Source organism: Pseudophryne corroboree, chromosome 2 (genome assembly GCF_028390025.1).
Source record: "Pseudophryne corroboree isolate aPseCor3 chromosome 2, aPseCor3.hap2, whole genome shotgun sequence".
In the NCBI taxonomy this organism is placed as follows: Eukaryota; Metazoa; Chordata; class Amphibia; order Anura; family Myobatrachidae; genus Pseudophryne; species Pseudophryne corroboree.
This window is the reverse complement of record NC_086445.1, coordinates 917,410,045-917,422,975: the sequence shown is the minus strand read 5'-3', so window position 1 is coordinate 917,422,975 and position 12,931 is coordinate 917,410,045. Positions and strand designations below refer to the sequence as shown.

The following is a 12,931-nucleotide window of genomic DNA, read 5'->3' as shown; positions in this document are numbered from 1 at the left end:
AAGGTGATAACGCAACAGCCAATCATTTCAGGTTTAAAAAAATGAGTTAAGTGCTGATTGGCTAGTGAATTATCACCTCCCACTTATCACTTCTCCAGGCTATGCGCCCTTGTTCATATCGGCGCCGCTATCTATAAGAGAGCAGGCCAATATGCGCTGGCAATGTATGAACGGTCAGCAGCACTGACCGTTCCTACAACTGCAGTTATCGATTTTGACAGCTGCAGGTGGCAATTTCCTATCTCCACATCAGGGTCAGAGCTGTCCCTGGCAGTAGCGGCTCTTGCAGGCTTCTTGCCCCTGCAGCAGGCGCCACTGACTGACGCTAGAGGTCATAATTGACCTGTAGTGTCTGTGCGGCGCTGCTATGGGAGAGACGTCATGACGTTTCTCCCATAGAGAGGAGACGGCGGCCAGAGACGGAGGGCAGCGCAGCAGCAGTCAGGAAGCAGGAGCGGGACTGGTAAGTATTGTGTTGTTTTTGTTGTTGTTTTTTGTGTGTGTTGGTAAGCGGCGCAACTGGGGCACAGTTGCAGGGGTTACAACTACTGGGGGCACTGCTACATGTGGCACAACTACAGGGGGCACTGCTACAGGGGGCACAGCTACAGGGTGCAAATCAACTGGGGCATAGCTACAGGGGGCACAGCTACTGGGGGCACTGCTACAGGGGGCACAGCTACTGGGGCAAATCTACTGGGGTCAAATCTACTGGGGGGGTGCAGCTACTGGGGGCACAAGTACAGGGGGATAACTGTGGCCATGCCCCTTCCCTATGAAGAGGCCATGCCCCTATTATTGGAAGCTTTCGCCCTGGGCACCACAAGGTCTAGAACCGGCCCTGGTCCCTGGCTGTGGCGGGTGCCGGCTCCGGACTGCACAGGGGATCTCGCATGAGTAGCGAGATCACGCACATGTGCAGAGGAGCCGGTCAGGCAGGGAGGCCCAGCGCATCAGCACTGAGCTGATGCACTGTGTGCTCAGAGGGACATCACCGGAGGGGGGGGGGGGGTGGTTCACTCCTCCGCTTTGGCAGACAAGATGTTAATACATGTTGTCGATGTCCTTTCCTGCTTTGCCTCTGTAATGAGGCCAAGCAGGAAGTGTTATAGCAGAACAATTGTGCAGCTATAATACATTTACTCCTTAGCTCAGTAAAGAAGCCATGAAATGTCATATTATCATTACTATTTTTCATTATAAATGTATAATTTAAATGATGGTAGAATCTACCAAAAATTACAGGGCCCTCCCCAATTAAGCAAATGTACCATGTTCCTCCCCTGCCTCTTTTTCCGCTCCCTATAATGGTCTCCCCATCCTCTATCTGTTCCCTGCATTTATCTTCCCCAGTCTCTTTCAGATCCATGCATTTCTCTTCCAACGCCTATCCTCAGACCCTGCCTGCAATAATCCACTCTGTTATGTTCACCAACAGTAGTCTGGCAAAAGAGGGCTCTACAGCAGTGCTTCTATGCTAGCTAGCATAAAGTAGCCTGGGGCATGTCAATGTTTTGTTTTCTTTTCATCATTTTACAACCAAAAAGTTAGTGGGTTTTCTTTTTTTTTCTTTTTTTTATTAGCAATTCTTCTATATGTTTCATAAAAGTCCCCAATGTTTTCATCCTAAAACATTGATGTTTAGTAAACTGGGGGAGATGTATCAAACTTCTTAAAGTGTGGAGAAGTTGGCCATAGCAACCAATCAGCTCCTACCTATCATTTTATAGAATGTACTAGGTCAGTGATCCAAGCTTTCACTTGCTGCCCCCAGCTGCTTCCTGCTTTGTTGTCATATTTGTTTGCTATAAAGTCCTGCCTCTTTCATTAATTATGTACATTATAGTAATTTACTACTGAGATTAACAGTAATCTACTGACCATATGAAGGTTAGAGGGCTGTCTGGTGCGGCCCCTGAAGTTTATTAGGTTGCCTATCATTGCAATAGATAAATGCTACCTCAAAGCTAATTAGTCTCCCCAAATATTTACTATTCCTTACATTGATGGCCATGCGTTGATGGCAATATAACGACAGCAATACAGTAATTACGATATTATTAATAATAGTAATGTTATTTATATAGCCTTTTTCTCCCAATAGGACTCAAAGTCCCATCCCTTTTAAATAAGGATCCCCATTCTCTCCTCTGCCTAAAACCAGTTGTTAGCCGCATGGAGGTGATGGCAGCAACTGAAGAAGAGTGACACACATGCTTATAATAAAGGTTTTCACACATGTAGATACACAGTGAGTGGTGCACATATGTACACTGCTATAGCTACAAAAATACACTGGGGCACCCTTGCATAGTTGCCCATTGTACCAAATTAGCAAGGATAGTTCCAGAATCTAGAGATTTGACCTTTGAAATATTTGTCTTCAGGATAGACCCTATTTGCAGAATTCAAATGTTATCGTAGGTCCCCGCCGGTAGCTATTCAAATGTGGGCGCGAGGCCATTATTTCAACTTGCTACTCCCGGGGATGGAGCGTTGAAATGCGTGAAAAGTGACCCATGTAGTCGGGTTCTGACGCTTTACCCAGCTAAACTTGACTAAAATGGGAGCAATCAGCGCAATAACAGGGGACAATTGAATATCGCCTCGCGATCTCTCGTCACTTTAGACGGGAGATCAGGCGTGATAATCAATTAAATATAGCCTAATGTTTCAATACTGACTAACTGCACAATACAATTCTTTCTGAACTCCACAAGCAATTCATATAATCTATTCTATTTTTCTATAGTTTAGAAGTTTACTTTTTATCGGTAAAATGTCTTAAAAAGTGTGATCGAATACAAATAAGAAGACGTGCCAGGATGCAAAAAGTAGTGGTGCAAGATGCACCGAGATAGAATCGCTCATGACATGCTGAGATGCGTCAGCTCTACAGTACAGTGTCTCAGGAAACTCTTTAAATAAGATGGAAACTATGCAAAAGCATAGCTAAAGCATACTGTTACTAATTCCTGATGGCCACCAGAATGTTGTATATTTTTGCATTGCCCACAATCAGGGGTTAAAGTGGGGAGGAACGAGGCGGAACGGAGTTCCACCACCTGTAATGGTAGGGAGAACTAGTTCCCCCTCCTCCATTGCCCTGCACAGTAATTCCAACAGAAAGACCTGCCCCATCACCTACACCAATAGATGATGCAGGCGGCGCTAGTGTTACTGATGAGCTGCAGCCACCTCCCCTTCCTCAGGTCCTGGTGGCTCCATGATCCTCCTCCATTTACAGCCCACCCCTCTTGGTACTCACACACGCTGTGTCTGTTGGACAGCATTCATCCCCTCCTCAGGTCCCAGTGGATTATTTTCTGGCACGACGTATGTGATGTCATATTGTCACCGCTGCTGAAGTCAAGATAGCCCATGAAGAGGAGCAGGTTCTATGCATCTTGAAGACAAGATGAGAGGGGGCTGGAGGGACAAGAGAGGTGGGGAAGCTGCTGAAGGATACAAGGCATGGAGCTTCTAGAGGGACACAAGCGGTGAGCTGCTAGAGTGACAGATGCAGAGATGTGAATAAGGGGCACACTGTGGGCATTATGTGCATAAGCGGTACTACTGTGGTCATTATGTTTAAGGGGCACTACAACTGTGGCCATTATGTGTTAGGGGCACTACTACTGTGGGAATTGTGTATAAGGGGCACTACTGTGGGCATTGTATCTAAGAGGCACTATTGCGTGGCATAACATGTATAGAGGGTACCATTGTGTAGTGCAATGGGAATAAAGGGCACTACTGAGTGATGCAACCTGAATAAGGGGCATTACTATGTGGGGTAATATAAATCAGGGGGTACTATTTTGTGACCACGCTGCTTCTTTGTGATATCAATGTCCCTTTATAAAGTATGGGAAGTAGGGCACTAATTTTTAGGTTGGAGGGGATGCCGAAAACACTAGCACTGGCCCTGGATCCGCTTAATGTGAGGATGGGGTGGCTAGGTGGGTATCCGGACTCCAGGTCGACAACAAAAAGATCGACACACCTTAGGTCGACGTCAATTGGTCGACACACCTTAGGTCAACATGGACAAAAGGTCGACAGGAACAAGGTCGACATGGAAAAAGGTCGACATGGAAAAAGGTCGACATCAGTTTTTCACGTTTTTTTTTTCTTTTTTTGAACCTTTTCATACTTAACGATCCACGTGGACTACGATTGGAACGGTAATCTGTGCCGAGCGAAGCGGTAGCGGAGCGAAGGCACCATGCCCGAAGCATGGCGAGCGAAGCGAGCCATGCGAGGGGACGCGGTGCACTAATTGGGGTACCCGGTCACTCTACGAAGAAAAAGACACCAAAAAAACATAAAAAACTCATGTCGACCTTTTTCCATGTCGACCTTGTTCCTGTCGACCTTTTGTCCATGTTGACCTAAGGTGTGTCGACCAATTGGCGTCGACCTAAGGTGTGTCGACCTTTTTGTTGTCGACCCTGAGTCCCAGACCCGGTAGGTGGTAGGCTAAATGAATTCTACCGTCTCTCCAGGACCAATTTAAGCCCTGCCCACAATACCTATTCACTGTCTTATGAAAAATATCAATGGATAAGATGGATTCTATAAAAATCTATAAAAATGACACGAGTCATATTGTGTAAAAGAAAATCCAGTTCAAATATGATAGACAATAGCTTCCTTTTGTATCAAATTGAATAGTGCTTGTCCTCACTGTATTTATACAGAAATTGCATTTTTTTTTTTTTACTGTATTAGAGGGGATGCAGATATTAACTATTTTGCCTTTTACATGAATGCCAGAACAACTAGCTAACAAAAAAAACATTGCCTTGCCTTAAGCTGGGCATCCACTATACAATTAAATGGCAGACCATATGTCCAATCTGGCTGGTTGGAATGAAAATCTAGTAATGTAAGGGAGCAAATGACAATCGACCATTTGCTCCCAAACACTGGAAAAAGGATAAAAACGGTGGTTTGGACAAACTGGTTAAATCTAACTAATAATTGTATAGTGCAGTGGTTCCCAAGGAACCCCAATAGTCCAGGTTTAAAGGATACCCATGCTTAGGCACAGGTGACTTAATTAGTACCTCAATCAGTTTGATTATACCATCTGTGCACAAGCAGGGATGTCCCTAAAACCTGAACTGTTGCCTTGAGGACCACGTCTGGGAACCACTGGTATAGTTTATGCCCAGCTTTAGCCCAGTAAATAAACTGATTTGTTAACTATTTATGCTAGAGCAAATTTTACATTACTTTCTTTAAATATTACCCTCTTTTTAAATAAGACATAACAATCCATTTCCATGATCACTATAATATTATTTGATGTAAGTACATATGACGCAGGCAAGTACTACTTTTCAAGACTTATCCGACATAACCTTGAAGTATTTAATGACAGCCACACGTTGGTTAGATGGAGCAAATACCTAGTCTTAGTCTTTTATTTTTTTTCAATGGAATACCATTCGCAACATCTATGTGCATTTAATACATGAAGGGGCATACATAACATAGCTCCCAACCATCCCTTTTTTGGTTGAACTGCCCCGTGTTTGGGAGTTTTGCGGGAATGAGAGGTGTATTTCAGTTAAAATTGCTCATAGGGTGTGTGGCCACGCACGGTATGTGTGTCTATACCAGGCCTGGCCAACCTGCGGCTAGGGTTACCACCTCATCCCTTTAATTCTGGACACATATTAATTACACAGGTTCTGTGGCTGGCTAACTTCAAGACTCCATTTCACCTGGTTTTAATCAACCACAGAACCTGTGTAATTAATATGTGTTCAGAATTAAAGGGATAAGGCGGCAACCCTACATGTGGCTCTCCAGCTGTTGTAAAACTACAAGTTCCATCATGCTTTGCTACAGTTTTTCTATTAGGGAATACTAAAAATGTGGCAGGGCATGCTGGAATGTGTAGTTTCACAACATCTGGAGAGCCACAGGTAGGCCTGGTCTACACCCTAATGTAGTTTGCCACACATACTGTCCCACTTTGGTGACCTCCAAATGCTGGGAGTTATGTACTGTAGTGTATATAGGAACAAGTCTTCCATGTCGCAAGCAGGGCCGGACTGGGACTAAAAATAGGCCCTGGCATTTTTTAAACACACAGGCCCACCTCTGTGACTCCTCCCCTTACTATTCATGACTCCTCCCACTTATTAGTCTATGCTTTTACAAATATAATTAATATTCTAACAACATACAAGTGTACATCATTCTCTATTAAAATACACACAACCAGTGGTTGAAGTGGAAATTTATAAGTGGGGGTATGGAAATGTGAAGTTTGTAATTAAGTGCGCGCCGAAGGCGCGCGCGTTCCAGAAAAGGGGGCGTGGCCACTCAAAAGTGGGCGTGGCCTTCAGTGTAGTTTACCACCCCTTATACGCATTATGCACCACAATAGTAGGACCCCTTATACTATCTAGTACTGGTGCCTCTTTCACATTATACCACACAGTATGAGCCAAAATTCACATTATAGCACCCGGTATGAGCCGAAATTTACATTATAGCACACGGTATGAGCCGAAATTTACATTATATGCCCCCAATAGTGCAGTGCCAGGTATACAAATGCCCCCACAGTGCCAGGTATACAAATGCCCCCACAGTGCCAGGCATACAAATGCCCCACAGTGCCAGGTATACAAATGCCCCCACAGTGCCAGGCTACAAATGCCCCCACAGTGCCAGGCATACAAATGCCCCACAGTGCCAGGTATACAAATGCCCCCACAGTGCCAGGTATACAAATGCCCCCACAGTGCCAGATCCACAAATGCCCCCACAGTGCCAGATCCACAAATGCCCCCACAGTGCCAGATCCACAAATGCCCCCACAGTGCCAGGTATACAAATGCCCCCACAGTGCCAGATCCACAAATGCCCCCACAGTGTCAGGTAATACCTGACACTGTGGGGGCAATTGTGGATCTGACACTGTGGGGGCAATTGTATACCTGACAGGTATACAATTGCCCCCACAGTGCCAGGTATACAAATGCCCCACAGTGCCAGCCAATTGCCCCCACAGTGACAGGTATACAATTGCCCCACAGAAGCCAGTGCTGCAGCTGCTTACCGAGAGAGAAAATGATGTGGGCGCTCGGAGGGGATAGTAGTACAACGGCTGCTGGTTTTATAAATATATAAATTTATTCATTGGTAAAATAATTCTAACAAATAGACACTAAATGGCTAAGTGCCTTTACATTACATATACACAATTAAATAAAAAATAAAAAATAAAACATATGATTAAAAATAAAGGACTGTGTCCTGGGCCTCAGAACTTGCTGGTAGTTGAACACCAAACCTAATATGTGTTAGTTTTCTTGCATGCATAAGCCAGCTGTTAATGGCTATAAGGGGTTAGTGCATAATGAGCTCAAACTGCAATTTGAGAGAGAGGAGGCTGGTTAGTATTTAATGGAGCCTGTTGATACTTCACCAGTAAGAGCTGATAGACGGAGTGTTCAGTGATGTGGCTAGATATCATATGAGCCAAACCCACGTCTGTCTCATGTCCATGTAGCTTGCTTGATCCACTCACTGGTTTAGTGGCCGACCGCTCAGCGGCGATTCCCTTTGGCAGGGCCTGTTGTAGAAGGTGCAGTGTGCTGTCAGCTAGCACTGGGCCAGGGTGGGGACAGAGACAGGGAGTCCAACGTGCAAGTCCTGGGTAGCAGGGGACGCTGTGATGCCGCGTTCCGCGGTTTCCGGGTTCGGGGCTTCCGGCTGCGTTCCACTGCTGCTGCTGCTCCTCCTCCGGGCTCCGGCTGTCATGGACGGGTGAGTCAGGAGAGGAGAGCGCCCGCCAGCGCGGCTGTGTCTGGCGCGGCGGCGTATAGCGGACTTCATTCAAACCAGCCACCGGTTCGTGAGCCAATCAGAGCTCGCGGACCGGCGGCTTCTGATTGGCTGCCGGTCCGCGAGCTCTGATTGGCTCACGAACCAGCGGCTGGTTTGAAGTCCGCTATACGCCGCCGCGCTATACGCCACGGCGCCAGACACAGCCGCGCTGGCGGGCGCTCTCCTCTCCTGACAACTGAGACACGCTGCCGCCGGACTGAGCGGCAGCGTGTATCAGTGAGGGCTGGACCGGCCCACGTGGCCATCGGCCCTTCTGGCATTTGCCAGAAGTGCCAGATGGCCAGTCCGGCCCTGGTCGCAAGTGTAAGTTTAAATGTACATTTGTGACATATGTAATAAATACTGGACCCTATTCAGTAAGGATTGTAAATTCTGCTAAACAGCAGAATTTACAATCCTTTTGTTCGCATACTGGGGGCCACCCAGCATGCAGCCTACAGCCCACCCACTGTGATCGCACTGAAATTGCGATCGCAGCGCAATTTCAGCTTGATCGCTGAAATTGTGGGTGGCTCCTGCCGATGCTGCCTGGCTGCGACGGCAGGAGGCCCGCTGCTATCTTTTTGATCAGAGCGGCGGCATGTAACATCACGCAGCCGCCACGATCACGCCAATGCCATGCCCCTGTTCAGAAGCCGCCAACGTCCCCGTTTCCCTATCGCCTTGGAAGCTGTCAATCAGGCAGAGGCATTTCGCATTTATTGTGGGTCACCCGCCCGCATCGTTACTGTATTTTCTGAGGTTAAATTTGCGAACCAATGAGGACCACAGTCCAGGCTAGTTATTTAAAAAATACTTGTGTAAATGAAACCATTTTATTTTTTTGTTGTTGTTCCTCAGAGACATCCAGACTGTGGCAAAATGTATTTATTAGCAGTTTCTTATGTAGCGCAGCATATTCCATTTCGCTTTACAATTAGAACAACAGTTATAGAACAAAACTGGGCAAAAACAGACAGACATAGAGGTAGGAAGGCCCTGCTCGCAAGCTTACAATCTATAGAATCCATGAACTTTGGTTCCATCCTACTGCTAAATATATTCAAACAGCATTAAAGATTTCACTGTAAACCAATTCCGCCAACTAGAAGACACCAGAGGTTGGAAATAAACTCTGCCAGTCAGTCTACTGACCGCCGGTCACATAACTATATCTGCTGGATGACTCTATCACTGGACCAACAACAGTCTGCTAGTTGTTGGAAGGGGGAAATAGTTACAGTTCAGTATTAGTACGGGTTGATATGTGATACTGGACATACATTGCACAATTATCTGGCCTGTCGCCATGTATTGGCAGTTCGACAAGATAATCTTATAGTGTAGCACAACCAACCTCAAATATATCGGTCACTCAGACATGCTGAATCCATCTGCATGTCTGTCAGGTGCAATATGTTTTGAGTTCAAGTTTGCCGCATCTGGCAGTGTATGCAGTGCAGCAGTTGACCGTCACTAGGGATGAACGGGAAAATGTCTTGGATTCAAAAATATTACACAGAAAGAACATACAGACTCCACACATTGAGTCGCTATACTTGCAAATACGCGCAGCGAGCACAGCAATATATGGTAACATACGCATTTACACAGACATGCCACAGAGATAGATTTGACACATATTTCATACAGCACATAATTTGAACATATCAAGCGCCAGACATCATAAAGTTTCAAATTATATAATGGAGTAAGGTCATGTATGTGTATCATTGTAACGAAGCAAGATGGACATATCGTGTTTGGTATTAAAGCAACCAGATTAATGTGTATATCAATTTGATGCCTGTTATTAAGATGTAGCTCATTGCAACAAGTAGATATGATTAAATGTATGAAAGCTAAAGTCACTCTTATTAGAACAATGGATTTCCTGGAAGACAGCATGCCTGACCAGTGGCTATCTCCTTTAATTACACCATCAAGGCTGGACCTTGCTTGTATATGAACTGACCAGAGACTCATCGTGGATGAGAAAGTTCCCTCCCCTAGACTAGTCTGTGCACTCCCCCAAACTACATAGTATATAGCTGACACAAGAGCTGGCTGTTCTTTTTGTCCCAGATGATGGTGGAGATGTTGACTGTCCAGTGGCTGCATGATTTTACACAGAGAGAGAGAGAGTGATATGGAATGGAGACTTTATTTGAGCAAAATATGGTAATTGTATCGCTGGCCATGTATGTATTTGAATTAGTTTGTATTAACTGCTTACTGTGTAAATTGTAACCATGTAACATATATATATATATATATATATATATATATGCTGTACATTGTGATATATTGAATACATATCCTTTTAATAAGAAATATATACATCAATGAGCTTTGGAACTCAGATAATGTGTGGGTGTATTGTTTTCTCTTATGGGATGCAGTGTTTTGCGATGTATAGTGCACATTCATAGCACATGGTAATAAGATGCACAGGCGTCCAAAGTATATATTAGAGCGGGCATTTTAAATATTTGTTAGAAAGCAATTTGACATTTACAGTCTCTTCCCAGGGGAGGAACCCAGATATCATGTGCCCATACACTGTGAGATATCTCACAGTGTATGGCCACGATATCTCATGAGTGTCAGGCTGTCGAATAAAATGTCTGTGGCTCTGCATAAGATTTGCATAGATATACAATTTCAAAAGATGACAGTTTCACCATGACTGCACTACTATGTTCAACCTCCTCTATATAGTCTTCGGTCCATCTCGCATTACACTCTGTCACCTGTTGAAGAGAAATGTTGCAAAAACCTAGTAGTTAAAAGTTTAGCATTTTTTAAGCTGCGGAAGGAAATGCCTACAGTACTTCTAAAACAAAAGGTGTGCTAATCCCATGACCTGTCTGTGTAATGTATAATAGCAAAGACCTTCCTGACCCCTGCACATCCCTGGAGACTGCTGACATAAACATTTGTGTGACTCACCAAACAGCAGTCCTCTTTGTCTGATGTAATGTTTATGCTCATTTGTGTTTTCTTTGGCTTGAATAATTACCTGCATGCCATAGTGCAGTGATTGCCAACTAGTGTGTCAGGATACGTCTGTATGTCACGGTGCTTGCCATTCACAAGGATTTAGGTGTGGTAGATAGAAGTCTCAAAAGCAACATTAAAGTAAAAATGAATAGTTACATTTTTAGCTACACTGTGTTTGATTTGCATGGATGAGTGTATATTATTTTGGTACTAAACTCAATGTATTTAATAAATTCTTCTGTAGATTACGAATACCACTTTTACACCAAATCACGGGTCGCGGCCTGGAGCTTGACAAGGGTGCTACCCGGCTGCAACCCGCGTCAGCCCCCTTCCTACTGTCGTCTCCAACCCGGCATATTGCTCGGTTGGTGACGTTGCTGATGACGCAGCTGGGGCGGCGCTTGGAGCTCACATGATCTCCAAGCGCTGCCTGAGTACATCACTGTGAACGGGAAGCCGAGTCGATGTGACCTGGCTTCCGTTTACACTGCACAGTTTGCCGGGTTGAACCCGTGTTCAACCCTGCAAACAACCAGAGTTGGAATACCGGGTCACTCAAACTCATTTATGTGCAATAACCCATGTTATATGCTGGCGGTGTAAAAGGGGTATAAGACCCCCAGTAACTGGTCATCTCCAGATTGGACTACTGTAATCTCCTATCTGGCCCCCCTGACAAACGCCTCTCTCCACTGCAGTCTATCTTCAATGCTGCTGCTCATCTCATCTTCCTCACCAAATGTACTACATTCACTTATCCTCTCTTGCAGGACCTCCACTCGCTCCCCTTCCCATTCAGAATCCAATTCAAGCTTCTCACACTCATCCAACAAAGCCCTCACCCACTCTTCTCCCTCCTACATCTATAACCTTATCACTCTTTACACTCCCACCCGTCCTCTTCGCCCTGCTAATGCACACTGCCTCTCCTGCCTACCGATTACCTCCTCCCACTCCTACCTACAAGATTTTCCACATGCTGCTCTCTATCTCTAGAACTCTCCACCTCTCTACAAAACTTCAAACGGGCTCTCAAGACCCACTTCTTCAACAAACCCAGCCAACTCTCCTCCTAACCCTCTTGTATACGCTCACTGTCTAACCCTTCTGTGTCACTCCGGTTTGTTAGCCCTTCACCTTTTAGATTGTAAGCTTGCAATAAGGGCCTTCTCCCCTCATGTGCCTTTCCTTCTCTTACTTACACTATCTTATACTCCATACTCCCTTTGATGGCACCTAAACCCTGGTTTTTCGTACTGGTCCTATATTATCTTGAACTGTAAGTGCTGTTTTGCTAATTTGTTTATGTACTCTGTAATGGGCGCTGCGGATCCCTTGTGGCGCCATATAAATAAGGAATAATAAAAATAATAGCATTCAGCGATCCATGCTTCCTGCTTCAGTTATATTGCATCATCATATTAAACGGAGGTTCTTGAAGAGTAATAAACTTTTCCTTATTTCTAATTAACTATTCTTGTAAATAATGTTGTAAACAATTATTTAATTTATCGTCATAACAGATACAGTTGCAGAGACAAATGTTTATTTATTTTTTGAAAAACAGATGTTTCCTTTCCGATAGATAATTCACTCTGTTCCTTTGCAAGACTTTGAAAGAATAACAGACATACAAATGGTCATTCTGGAGGCAGTGGATAGAGCCGAGTTCTTTGGTGAGGTATGGAGAGTTTGTGGGATGGCGCAAAGAGCCTGGATTTAACTGAGAGTCTGGAAGCTTCAGCAGTAAATTCTTTCAAATCTATTGAAAACGAACACCAATACATGAATAAAAGAACCATGAAATAAATAAATCTAAATGTCATACTTTATTATTGTTAGCCTACAAATTTCTCCAGTGCCAGTGCAGAGCACATATACAAAACAGGTTACATACATAATTACAAATGTAGGAACAGTAAAAACATATAACAATTGGTTGAGATATTTATAGGGAAGCTATAAAAATATTAGGAGGTAGGGCCCTGCACATATGAGCTTACATTTTAAAAGACTACTTGGTTATCTGTGAAGTTATCTTAACCGCAACTTTGGCTTTCCTCAAAGTTAT

At 44.5% G+C, this 12,931-nt stretch overlaps 1 long non-coding RNA gene across 1 annotated transcript in view; it reads left to right on the top strand.

The window, feature by feature from the left end:
* Positions 1 to 12,528, top strand: part of LOC135050036 (uncharacterized) — a 149,367-nt gene extending 136,839 nt beyond the window's left edge. The window contains exon 4 of the long non-coding RNA XR_010241534.1: positions 12,446 to 12,528. This is a non-coding gene — a long non-coding RNA (uncharacterized LOC135050036). The remainder of the gene's footprint in view (positions 1 to 12,445) is intronic.
* Positions 12,529 to 12,931: the final 403 nt, after the last annotated feature.